General features: G+C 36.6%; 1 protein-coding gene across 17 annotated transcripts in view; it reads left to right on the forward strand.

Moving 5' to 3' along the window:
- MYT1L (myelin transcription factor 1 like) overlaps window positions 1-13,389 on the forward strand; it is a 296,204-nt gene that overhangs the window by 70,554 nt on the left and 212,261 nt on the right. The gene's annotated exons all lie outside the window — the stretch shown is intronic.

The raw sequence follows: 13,389 nt of genomic DNA on the forward strand, positions 1-13,389 counted from the left end.
TACAGCGGTCTTCTGATCTAGGTACCCAAGTATGGGCTTATTAACAACATGTATCAATGATATTTTTCAGGAATCTTTCAGTTTAGGTACATTTCATAATGATTTCAGGATATTGTCCTGTGTATGTAGTTCTTGACAGTTGGCTCTTCTCTTGATTAAGGTTAACTCAGAAGAATGCAGGTTGAAAAGTTTTTGATCTTTGAAACTGAGGAACAAATGCATTGTTCTGCTTGTTATTCCTAAGTAAGAAAAGACTAAGAAAAGAAAGCGTAGTTTGTATGTATATCTGTGGTGCAGTAAGATATCTTGATTTAGAACCCTAAATTGAGTTACAAAAAGATAATGACCTCCTAAATGAAAGGAATGAGACTTGATGAGTGCACCACTTGATGGATAAGAAATTGGTTGAAAGGCCACAGACAGAGGGTGGTCATCAATGGCTCTATGTCCAGGTGGAGGTCGGTAATGAGCAGTGTCCCCTGGGGGTCTGTCTGGGGACTGGTGCTCTTTAACATCTTTATCAATGACATCGATATAGGAATCGAGTGCACCCTCAGCAAGTTTGCTGATGACACCAAGCTGAGCAGTGCGGTCAACACGGTTGAAGGAAGGGATGCCATTCAGAGGGACCTCAAGAGGCTAGAAAGGTGGGCCCGGGTGAACCTGATGAGGTTCAACACGGCAAAGTGCAAAGTTTTGCACTTGGGCCAGAGGAATCCCAGGCATCCATACAGACTGGAAGGAGTGGTCCTTGAAAGCAGCCCTGTGGAGAAGGACCTAGGGGTCCTGATAGATGAAAAACTTAATATGAGCCAACAGTGTGCTCTTGCGGCTTGGAGGGCAAATGGTATTCTGGGCTCCATCAGAAGAGGGGTGGCCAGCAGGGACAGGGAGGTGATTGTCCCCCTCTACTCTACTCTTGTGAGGCCTGGACTGGAGCACCTCCCCTATGAGGACAGACTGAGGGATCTGGGCTTGTTCAGCCTGGAGAAAAGAAGGCTGCAGGGTGACCTCATTGCAGCCTTTCAATACCTAAAGGGAGCCTACAGAGGGGAGGGGAATCAACTCTTTGAAAGGGTTGATATGTGTAGGACGAGGGGAAATGGTTTTAAGTTGAGGGGAAGGAGATTTAAGTTGGACATCAGGGGGAAATTCTTTACCCAGAGAGTGGTGAGGTGCTGGAACAGGCTGCCCAGAGAGGTTGTGGATGCCCCGTCCTTGGAAGTGTTCAAGGCCAGATTGGATGGGGCCCTGGAAGGCCTGGTTTAGCATTAAATGTGGAGGTTGGTGATCCTGCATGTGTCAAGGGGGTTGGAGATTCATGATCCTTGAAGTCCCTTGCAACCCTGGCCATTCTGTGGTTCTGTGATTCTGTGACTGAAATAGATCAGATGGCCTTTAAAACTCCTTTGGAAGAAAGGAGGTATGTAAGTGCAAATAATAATAGTGGGGAAAGTTGAAATTAACATTGCTTTCATAAGAGATTTCTGTACTATTCATAAATACAGAGCAATTCGATGGCAAAATGAGAAGTAGTCAATCCAGTGTTCTGGAAAAAAAAAAAAAAAGAAGTGTTTAAGCAGTACAGGTGCGAGCAGACATAGTAGAATTGCCTAATCTTCATTGAAATCACCAGGAAGTTTCTCAAATATATTCCCTGAAAGACTGACTACTATTTCCCCCCCAAAAAATAAAAATATCCAACTGGATTTTTATTGTTTTTCCTGGTAAAATATGTTGGTTTTTTTTTTTTTTTTTTTTTTCCCCCCCAGTGGATATTATCCTGTTATTATCTGAGTTCTTAGTATTTGATTTTATTTATGAATTGTATGTAATTTCAATATATCACATATAATATCAATGTATCATGTGAAAATAAATCCAGCCTGTAACCATTGAAATCAATACCACAATGCAGATGTGACTATCACTGTCATGTGCTCTCATCTCTTTTGTGTTAATGTTTATTTTCTCCTGTTCAAGTTTTTGAATACCCTGCTGAAGAATGGACCATTGAAATTTTTAGGATTTGATGAAATGCATTTGTGTTGAGTATCTAATGAATGAGGCAATCAGTAAGGAAAAAGCTATGGACTGTCAGCATTTTAAGTAGAATATATAAAATTGGTGGTAAAGTTCTGTTGATCCACTTTTGCCTATTCATCATAGGTTCAGAAGGGCAGATCAGTGAACTGAGAAAGTTTCTCCAGTCACGTTAAACATGCAGTGGCAAAGACAGAAATATGTGTTGAGATAACCAAAAGAGAAAAAAAAAAATATCAACTTATTATATTCATAATGTTGCATCAACAGCCATTTAAAAATTTAGGCCTTGCTGTAACAGAAAAGGTATACAGAAAATGGTAAAAAAGGTGGCATTTGGCTTAACTTATAACAAGTTTCTTATTAATAATTTATTTGAATAAATATGAATTCATTTGTTTGCTTAGAAAATGATAATTTCTCATCTCTCTAATAAGAGAACAACTAATCTGGAGTGGATAGGTAATTGCTGGGCAAGGACTTGTGAATACATATGCAGTTTAGTTAATCTTTCTGCATGTGTTCAATATATAGACATACAATTAACGTTAAGGGAGCAATGAGAACATTCACAGCCATGTGTTATTGTCTGGAAAAATAAAAACACCATAACAAAAAAAGCAAAATGTGCGGCCAAAGGAGTGACTTCTGACAGCATTTTTTGTTGGCTTTTTTTTTTTCTTTTTTTTGTGGATACTACAATAATTTCAACTGAAGAAGGTGCCCTTTTAAATTATCAGACCACCGATATTTGCTGTTGAGGTGGAAAACATGTCTATGAAAAGGTTTTAGAGGTGCTGTTCACTAATTCTTTTACTGTCTAAAAATGTGTTTTTAAATGGCCTTGTTTCTTCCTGCCAATCACATAATCAGTTAGTCCCTGTTTCTTTTCTTGTGGGGCTAAGCTAGCTTCCTCATTTTTGCAGTTCATCAATACAAAACTGATTTGAAGCTGAGCTGTATAATAATAAGCCTTTCAGCAGCCAGGCTTGACACTTGCCTTGTAATTAAGGCCTTGATGGTTGTGTTGATGGCAAATGAAAGAAAATGGCTTTGTTCTCAATTCCAGAGGCTTGATTGCTGGTTCTCGTTCTCACCTGAATTCGACCCATTCTGCATTGTGCACATGATTGCTAGAGTGTGAGTAATTGCAGCGCTGGCAGATGACATTTTCATGAAGCACACTCTGCACTGCTCCAGAGGGAATTTACAGAATTTATAGCTGGAGAAGCTCATCAAGCATGGATTTAGGAAATGCCTATGTGAAAAGTGGGAGCCCACAACCAAATATCAGAGCTTTTCTTTTGACATTTGCTTTTACATAAAGGACTACTGTCTGCAACCTGTCTTACCTTATGTTAGCAGCCTGTTCCTAACTAGATTTTGTAATTAATTTGTGATAAATACAGTTATTGAAGTTCATCTATGCAGTTTTTTCTCTTTTTTCTTTTTTCTTTTTTCTTTTTCTTTTTCTTTTTCTTTTTCTTTTTCTTTTTCTTTTTCTTTTTCTTTTTCTTTTTCTTTTTCTTTTTCTTTTTCTTTTTCTTTTTCTTTTTCTTTTTCTTTTTCTTTTTCTTTTTCTTTTTCTTTTTCTTTTTCTTTTTGAATAGGAGTCTTAGTAAATGAGATGGAAAATTGTTTTCTCATTTCCATTCATATTTGTATGTTTCCCTAACCTTTCAACTATTTAAAAATTGTTGGCTGATTCTTACTAATGAAAATGAAAGCTTTTTAAAAATCCTCTTATTTTCGGAAAATTTTGCCCTACAGCATATTATGTTCATTTTGAATGAAAATGACTGTTCATTTAAAATAGCACAAAGGCTTCTATAATAGAAATACAGATCAGCAATTGCAAATTGGATCATCATTAGAAACACAACTGTAATGATTTTTGTACTGATGTTTACATATTTCAGTGAATGGTGCATTGAATGGTGCGTGTTGTACATAAGATAGATAACATGTCATGATAAGCATTGTCTTTCCTTATCTCTGCCTTTCTAGTCCTCTCTGTCTGACGAGTCTTTGTGTCTGGTCTCATGTTCACCATGTATTGCTTCTGAGCAATCTCTCGCGTTTCTCTTCCCTCTTTAACACAGTAACACTTGGATCATTACCTGTTGGCTGTTGCTCTGTTTGTTGCCTGCATCTGAATCACCAGAAACATGGAATTCTGGTGGCCTTTTTTAATCGCAGCTGTTTAGGCTGTCACCTAGTTTGCATGCAAAAATTCATAGCTACTGTGACTCAGACATTTTTATACTGCTGTCTGTCTCGTAAGCAGAAATATCTGCATCTAACTTCTAATAATTCTTGAAGGCTCTTAATTATGGCAAGTAGAAAGCCTTTCCTCCTTGCATTCAGTACTACCAGAAGTCCTGAGGTATTGGATAGATTGAATGTTAGGTTATTGGGTTTTTTTGTTGGCTTTTTTTTCCCTTTAAAAATCTTTTTTAATTAGACTTATTGATTAACCCCTAGGAAAAATTAGGTGAGAAGTCCTTTGAGTTTTTGTAATAAATATTTGATTCTAAGTAGTGTAGATTATTAAAAATATACAGGAAGAAAATGGATATCTAAGCTAGTAATGTTAAACCACCTATTGTTTAAGGGCTTGATTTATCCTCATTTCAGTAATAGATCTCTATATCAATATTAATAAATGACAATAAGAGCAGAGTCAATCTAGACTGCTGACAGTTGTTTTAATTTATACTACATTCCTCAGATAATTGGGTAGTACAAGGTGAGAGTTTTGAAGTGTCTTACCTAAATTTATGGTTGTTATGCTGCCGTTAAGCATTTAAATAAAGTAGGATTTTTTTTTCTATTGACTTCAACATAAAGAAGATGGAAATTGTAAATACATCATGGTTTTAGTCACACACAGTAGAACTCCTAATTTATTCTCAATATCGGCACTAAATTCTGTTCTTAATTTTAGATCTTTCTTAGGAGCTCAATGCGTTCAGTTTCATATCCGCAGAAACCTTGGAGAATTTGGGTCTCAGAGAGTCTGATAATTTGGGTCAATTGTTGTCTTTTGAAGCCATGAAAACAGTCATATTCAGGCTTTTAAACACAAGAATTTGAGACAGTCTGCAGTTCTTAATCATATCTCTTACAGTTATTACTGTAGGGTTGAGATGCAAGTGGATACCTTTGTGCTTGCTGGTATTCTTCCTGACGAAGCGTTAAAGATCCGTATACACTCTGGAAGCCTTGTGGCTCTCTTTGCTTTCCCAGCAACAGAACATTTTTTTCTGTTAAGATTTGAGCAGCAGCTCAGTCTCAAGAGGAGAACCTAGCATTATTTTTCAATATCGATGACAAACCAACCATACCAGTCTAGGACACAGAGTAGGTAATGGGCAGGATGTCATCCTCTGTATCCTTAATTGGGATATTTGACATTGAAAAGATTTTCCTGTGTATGAATAAGACCATGATCAAAGCAGAACATTCTGAGAAAATTGTAAAAATTTTAACTTCTTTGCAAATCTGTGACAGTACAATAAACTGTGACAAAAGGGATGGAAGCAACAGGCACAGAAACAGTGAAATGGTTCAGTAAACAGCTGCTTTTGAAACTTGCTGGGTGGAAGAGAAGAAACAGCCTGATACCATTCACTTAATTATGGTGATGGACCAGGCATATTTGGCATATTGGGAATGGCAATCAAATATTACATTATAAAGACCACTTTTGGATAGTATTAGCATGTAACAGAAGCTGTAATGTTGTGAGTTACCTTAATATTTTTAAAGTTAAAATACTGTAAATTATGAAAAATATTCAGCTGTCATTCCTGTGACCTTCTCAACAAGATTGTTAATAAGCTCCGTTTTAATTTTCCTTTATAGCCATTTGTGCAAAGTTTTCTGTTGTATCTGTTCTTGTCCTTTAACTTCTCCCACTTGCACCAGTCACCCAACATTCAAACATCTTGTTTCTTTCTTTGTCTCTTCCTCTTACTTGTATTCTTACATTGCTTAGTGTCTTTTGCTAGATGAGATGAACATTTTGTGATCTTCCACATCTTTTCAGAATTGATGTTTAATTTTGCTTTTATTTTCTATACTCTTCTACCCTTCACAACCAGAGAAAGGAGAATACACATCTTGTGCTGTATTTTCAGACTAATGATGAGATGACTTTTTGTCCTGTGGCACAGAGAGCTGACTGTGTTATCACCCACTGCTCAAACTATTGCATGAGACCATTTACTATTTTGAAATCTTTCTCTTCTTCACTTTCCCATCCTCCCCAGTCACGAACAATTTTACAGTAAAGGGAAGAGTACTCTGCTTCTTCTGTGATGATTGTAAAGGCCATTACATTCTCTGTCTCCACATAGCATGTTACTTTATCTCGTCCTTCATTCTTATTATTTTGGCCAGTGCAGTCAATAATCAACAGTTGCTTTCTGTGAGAAACCCAAAGTTGTTGGACACTACAATGAAGGTAGATGTGGAGCTCTCTTATTATTCAAGGGTGATGATGAGAGGATAAAGTTTCCTCCTTTCACTTATAAATGGGAGTATTCCTGTAAATGTGATTACATCTTGTAAGGTAGTATCTCTTTTTGTTGTGGCCTTATTTAAATTCTGTTTGAATCTAAATAAGGCTATCAGCTTGTTTTACTTTGCATTATCTTTTAATCCAGAAATTATTTATTTTAGCATGTTTTATTTTCTAGTCAGGAATTCTTAGTTTCTTTTTGGCATGGTTATAGGCATGGAGATGAAGCATGCTTCTCATCTTTCCAGTAGGCTCCCTTTATGTTCTGGAAGGCTGCTCTAAGGACTTCTTAGATCTTTCACCAAGCTAAATAACCCCGACTTTCTCAGCCTTTCTTCATGGGAAGGGTTCTCCAGCCCCTCTGATCATCTTCACAATCCCTTTCTGGAGCTATTCTAACAGCCCATGTTTTTATTATCCTGGGGTCCTAGAACATCAGTGCAATCCACCAGGTGGGGTCTTGTAAGAGTGGGCTAGATAGAGAGAATCACCTACCTGCTAGCTGTGCTTCCTGTAAGGTAGCCCAGGATATGATTAGCTTTCAGAGCTGCAGGCACACGTTAAACTTTTCATTTATAGGTACCCCTGTGTCCTTCTCATTCTCCAGTCTGTGTTCCTGTTTGCAATTGCTCCAAAAAAGGTGTAGAAACACATGGTGTTTGTGTGGGCACACCTCTTGAACTGTTAGGATCCTTCTGGATGTTGTCCATTCCCTTCAGTGTGTTGACCACACCATTCTGCTTGGTGTTACATGCAAACTTAACATAGAATCATAAAATTGTTTGAATTGAAAGTGACATTAAAGGTGATCTAGTCCAACTCCCCAGCAAGGAACAGGGACATTTACAGCTAAATCGTGTTTCTTAGATCCTAGTCCAGCCTGACTTTGAATGTCTCCAGGGATGAGGCATCTATCAGATCTCTGGCAACCTCTTCCAGTGCTTCACTACCCTTGTAAAAACTTTTTCCATGTATCCAGCCTAAAACTTGATGAGAGTGCATTCTATGCCATTCTCCATGTTACCGACGAAGATGTTAAATAGTATTGATCTCAGTACAGACAGGAGGGACACCACTTGTCACTCGCCTCCGTTTAGACATTGAGATGTAGACTAATGCTTTGAGTGTGAGCCTTTAGCCAATTCCTCATCCACTGAGTGGTCCATCCATCAAATCTATTTATGTCCAGTTTGGAAACAAGGATGTCATGTAGGATGGTGTCATATGCCAGGTAGATGATGTCACTTACTCATGATGTCATCTGGGAAATATACTCTGAAGCCATAAAGTGCCTTAATGTAAAAGAGTAACAGGTATGGATTCATTCTTACTATAAAAATGTACTTTGGAATTAATTTAGTGCTCTAGTATCTTCAGAGATTATTTGCAAAGAAATCCAATCAGTAGAGTTATATTCACTCTTCTCAAGTATTTTCCACTTGTTTATGCAGGCAAATGTAGGTCTTGAGGAGAGTTACTCTTTTTTATTTTTTACACTTACACTTAGTTGTACTTTGTAGGTAAATGTTCACATACTGCTTTTGGTTTTGACTGTTGTTTAAATGACAGAATAATTGAGGGACAGTGAATAACTCATAGTGAATATTAGTTTTTATTTAGGAATCTAGCTTATTCTAAAAGCATTTGCAAATATAGACAGGTTTGTTGGCATTATTTGTGCTTTTATTTTTTTCTTCTGACACTTAAGAGGTCCTTATATTCCAAACGAATGTTTGTGAATACTGTGCAGTCTAATCAGCACAAGTTTCTACAAATCAACAGTGAGTTTCATTCACGAGAGTATTTTCTATAATGTAAATTGTAACTGAGTAAATATAGTGGTAGTTTTCAGGTCCAGACTAGAGTTTGGGCGTTATGAGCTTATATAATGTATTATATCATATAATATGTTATCATTGTGATTAAAAGGCTGTTAATATATGTGCTACTGATACCCTTACTTGCAATATGATTTACCACAAAATAAACATACTGCTTTCTGTTCAATATTAAAATTTTTGAAATGGATATTTCACTAACAAAGGCTTTTTTTTTTTTTGCATTAAATTTAGTTATAAATAGTCAACTTGTTAGCTCTGAGAATCCTAACGCACAATATCTTCATATAAGTGAATATTTTAAAGAGGAATTAATTGGAATGTATGAATTTATTTTGGTCTAGGCATGTTATAACTGGCAAGTTCAGAGTGACACTTTCTAGGAGGACAGAATATCAGACTGAAAGAAAGTCTCCCCATACAGAATTCTGAAATATAAGAAAGAAGAAAAATTTATTTTTGACAACAGAGGGAAAGATTGAACATTAGTCCACAGGAAAGTTTATTAGGTACTCAGAATTCTCAGATGTGTTCATTAGCTACCTCTGAATTTATGCATGGTATCTAATGTGTAAAAAGTTCCGCCCCAAATCTGGGATTGTAATCCATGTGCTGTCACTACATTGACTCATGATAAGATTCTTCACCAATATCTCTCAATGTAGGAGGGTAAAACTATATCTACTATAACCCTAGCTGTCTACAGTTCATAGATTACAGTATGTGCTGTATAGGTCTATAATCTGGAAGTTGGTGCTGTTTCACATTTCCATTTGTATGGCTATCAATATTTCTTAAGATTCTTTCACTACCTCTAGTTTGCTTCAGAAAACAGCAGGAAAGATCCAGAAATCAAAATCATTTATTTGCCCAATGCTTGGTTTAATTAGCAAGCTACGTTGATTACCTGCCTGATTTTCTTCTGCTCAGGCTCTCTAAGCAACACTGTATTGAGGAGGTGAATCTGAACACAAAAAAAGTTATTTGTTGTCTTTTGAAGTGCTTCCAGATCAACAGTTTTGAATGTAAATGCCTTTCTCCTGACATAGATTGTTTTGCAGTAGTTTAAAGATTTGAAATAGGGGACATTTGGAGTCATCCAATCCTGTTGGGGTGCCATCTACATACTTAAGGAAATTTTCAGATTCCTGACTGTCATGGCATGGACAGGTTGATCATTTTGGAAGAGTTACAAATAATGCTGTGGAGATTTTCTTTCTGTGTTCACCATCTCATGTCCCCATGAGGGGTCTGGAACACAGGCCATATGAGGAGAGGCTGAAGGAGCTGGGAATGTTCAGCCTGGAGAGGAGGAGGCTCAGGGGAGACCTCATTGCTCTCTATAACTTCCTGAAGGGAGGCTGTAGTGAGCTGGGGGTCGGCCTCTTCTCTCGTGTCATTAGTGATAGGACCAGGGGGAATGGCTTCAAGCTACGGCAGGGGAGATTCAGGCTGGACATGAGGAAGTATTACTTTTCAGAAAGGGTGGTCAGGCAGTGGAATGGACTGCCCAGGGAGGTGGTGGAATCACCGACCCTGGGGGTGTTCAAGGAAAGACTGGATGTTGTGTTGAGGGACATGGTTTAGTGGGAGCTATTGGGAATAGGTGAACGGTTGAACTGGATGATCTTTTAGGTCTTTTCCAACCTTGGTGATTCTGTGATTCTATGATCTCCATTGCTTCTTGCAATCAAGAAAGCTCAGAGGTCTTTCATTCAGCTGTTTGTTGTATTTTCCATTTTCTCCATTGTTCTTTACAGTCAGAGAGAACAGTTGCATTCAGCTGTCTCATAAATTTCTCAGTGCTAGTTGTGCATTTTCCTCATTAGTTTTAAATTATTGTTTAGCAGCAGCTGATTCTTTAAAATATTAATCCTACCTAAGCTACACTTAACATCAGAAAACATGGTGTACAGTATTAGCCAGGATGCTCAGAGGCTGTCTGCTTTCAGTGCAGATATTACAAATTTTCCAAGAGCACTAAGTGACAATGCTGCATATTTCCTTTGATGAGAAGCATTCACTCTCTTACTTCTGTATCTCAGAAAACTCTTAAACATTTTTTTTTAATTTATATTTAATTTATATAGTTTTTAAGTTTATATAGTTTTGTGAGACTGGTGCACATTTATCTTAAGGTAATATTGGCAGTGAGATTGTCTTTTAATAGATATACGTAAAAGTTAATGTAAAGGCTCACAAATGTTTACACTTGTTTAAAGATTTAAGAATGCTGTTGGGAAAAAAATGTGAATACCATAAATGATAGGGAGAACATTTTGTTGTCGTATATGAAGTCTTCTGTTTTCATGTTGGATTCAGAATTTCATATTCTGCTAGGAAAAAAAAAAAAAAAAGTTTACTGTTCTTCAGCTGATTTTTTGACCTGTTGTCTTTATATATCTTGAACTTTGACTTTACTTTTAAGAGGTTGAGTTTCCATTGAAAAGCATGACAGATGTCTGTCTAATGTCAGCAGGAGCAGGATTAGGCCCACTGCATTTTTATTCATTCATTATTCTGAATAATCAGAGGCATGACTTTAGTATTTGGAAATTTATGTAAGCTGTTATCTGCTAACGTCTGTCCATCACAAATGTCTCATAAATTTTAAAACTAATTCTTGAAGTCAGTTTTTTAATTATCTAACTATTGGAAAGATTTGTAGTTATTTCACCTCTCCCAGTAAAACTTGTAAATCAAATTACATCACCACAAGAAGCAACTTGATGTGACTGTGTTAATGTGACTGCTGCTGTTAAAATATTCTGTTAGACTGAAAGAAGGTATACAGCCCACTAAAGGGAAAAGATGTATACATGAGAGTGGGATAGAGCTGGATGTTTCCTTGAGATATTTTTTACTGTTTCAGTTTTCCTTCTGTACCTTCAGATTTTAATAAGAATTGAGTGTCTTTATGGGATTTGTTCTCAGCATCATTTAGAATTTAACTTTTTGGTGGAATTTTCTTCTGCTACTGAAACGTGTATTACTGATAAGGATAAAGTACTGGTTACATTTTTGAACATCATCAGATAAATGCATCACTTAGGTCATCTCAGAGACCATGTCATTCAGTTGGTCTTTTAAATATTCTTTCCTTAGGTGGTAAGCAGCTTTAGCCTGTTACGGGTATGTATATACACTCTATATTTCTACTTTTGCAGAGGTAATTGAGTTTTTTTTGTTTGAGCTCTTGAAACAAAGCATATTTATAATTACCAGTGTTTTAACAGAAAACTGTGGGGACTTCATTTTTCCTGCATTCTTCAGGGCAAATAAATTGCCTGTGGCTGTGTGTGTGTACTTATGAAGCTTAGATTAACACAGGTCTCTGAAAAGATAATGCATATGGAGAAACTTGATTTGTACACGCAAAGCTTCATATAAACACAAGAGAGTTGTGGGATATCGGATTTTCAGATTTGAAATAGAAGGTCAAGAATGCATAGTGGAAGGCGTTACCTCTGCATGCTTAGCAACTGATTCTCCTTCTGTGAAGATATTCAAGACCTGTCTGGTTGTCTACCTGTGTGGACGATTGTAGGGTACCTGCTTTAGCAGGGAGTTGAACTCAGTGATCTGTTGAGGTCCCTTCCAACCCCTGCAGTTCTGTGATTCATTTTCACATGTTAATGCTTATTGTTTATCATAATCAAGACTGATGTTGCTGTATGTAGACATGAATGCTTCTACGGCACTGGGAGAAAAACTTAAGAGACATTGTTTTTTTTAAACCATACTTTTAATTAAGCAACAAATTAGGATATAAAGATTACATTCACTTGTTTGCGCTACGTCTCGTTTTTTTTGTTTTCTTTTTTGAGAACAAATGTTTTTGTTATGGAAAGAGTGAACACATTCTGGTATGGCAAATTTTGCTGTGAAAGTCAAAGCTCTGCTGTGTGCATCCTGCTGGAGTTGCAAGTGGCAAGGAGGAGCGCGGTGCTTTCTCATCACCCTCATCGCTCATCCTGGCCACCAGCCGTGCTGCTGAAGCATGGCTAAATAACGACGTACTGCTTAGCCAAAGATAGAAAAGTAGACCTATATCTATTATTTGACAGGCTTTATTGATTTATTGTTTTCAGTTGAGTTTATAATTGAAGCAGCACGGTGTATTATAGTCCTTATCTCCTTTTACTAGTAAATAAATAAGTCTGTCCTACCCTTGGAGAAGTTCATTCTGAAATCGAAGAGAAAAGCCATATTAAGGCCACTTTGAAGATGCTTGTATAAATGTGTATAAAACACTGGATATAATTTACTGGAAATTATTGGAATTAATGGTTAGACAGAAGAAAACTCCTTTTTTTAGGTTAAATGTCTCCCTCAGAATACCATCTTGGAAAAGGATTAAAAGAAAATAGCTAGAACTCAAGCATTTGCAATTCTTGTGCAGTGGTTTTATGCATAATTCTATATTGAGTCCTTATTTTTAATTTAGAAAATAATTTTATTAAGTAAACTCAAATTCGTTTGTGAAAAGGTCCCATTTCTACATAAAATTACTGAAATTTTGACATAGATTTTGACATTGTTTAGAAGATGAAAAGGCCAGCTTTTTATTTCTCTAAAATTTGAAAAAATAATGAATACTTCTTAGTGTATTTACATTAAAATAGTTTGTTTAAAAATAGTTTATAATCATATTTCTGTTTACTTTTTTTTTCTTTTTTTTTTTTTTTTCTAATTCTGTAGGATATTTCCTTGCCTGAAAAGTAAAATGTAAGACATTGAGTACAGTATCTTTTAGCGAATTTATGGTAATGCTGCTGAATTTAGCTGAGCATAAAAAACATGGTGAGCCCCTCAGGGTCTCTTCATTTTCCTGACACACTCCACTGCTGCAGCATTAACACTTCGTCTGTTATTGCCATGTACTTAGTTTAATGAGGATCTTTGAATTTGAAGTTCTACACAAGAAACAATGGCTAAAATAACTGATGTACTTACTGCGGCCTTCAGCAGAGTATTTAGTCC

Source organism: Tympanuchus pallidicinctus, unplaced genomic scaffold, assembly GCF_026119805.1.
Source record: "Tympanuchus pallidicinctus isolate F22 unplaced genomic scaffold, pur_lepc_1.0 scaffold1, whole genome shotgun sequence".
Lineage (NCBI taxonomy): Eukaryota > Metazoa > Chordata > Aves > Galliformes > Phasianidae > Tympanuchus > Tympanuchus pallidicinctus.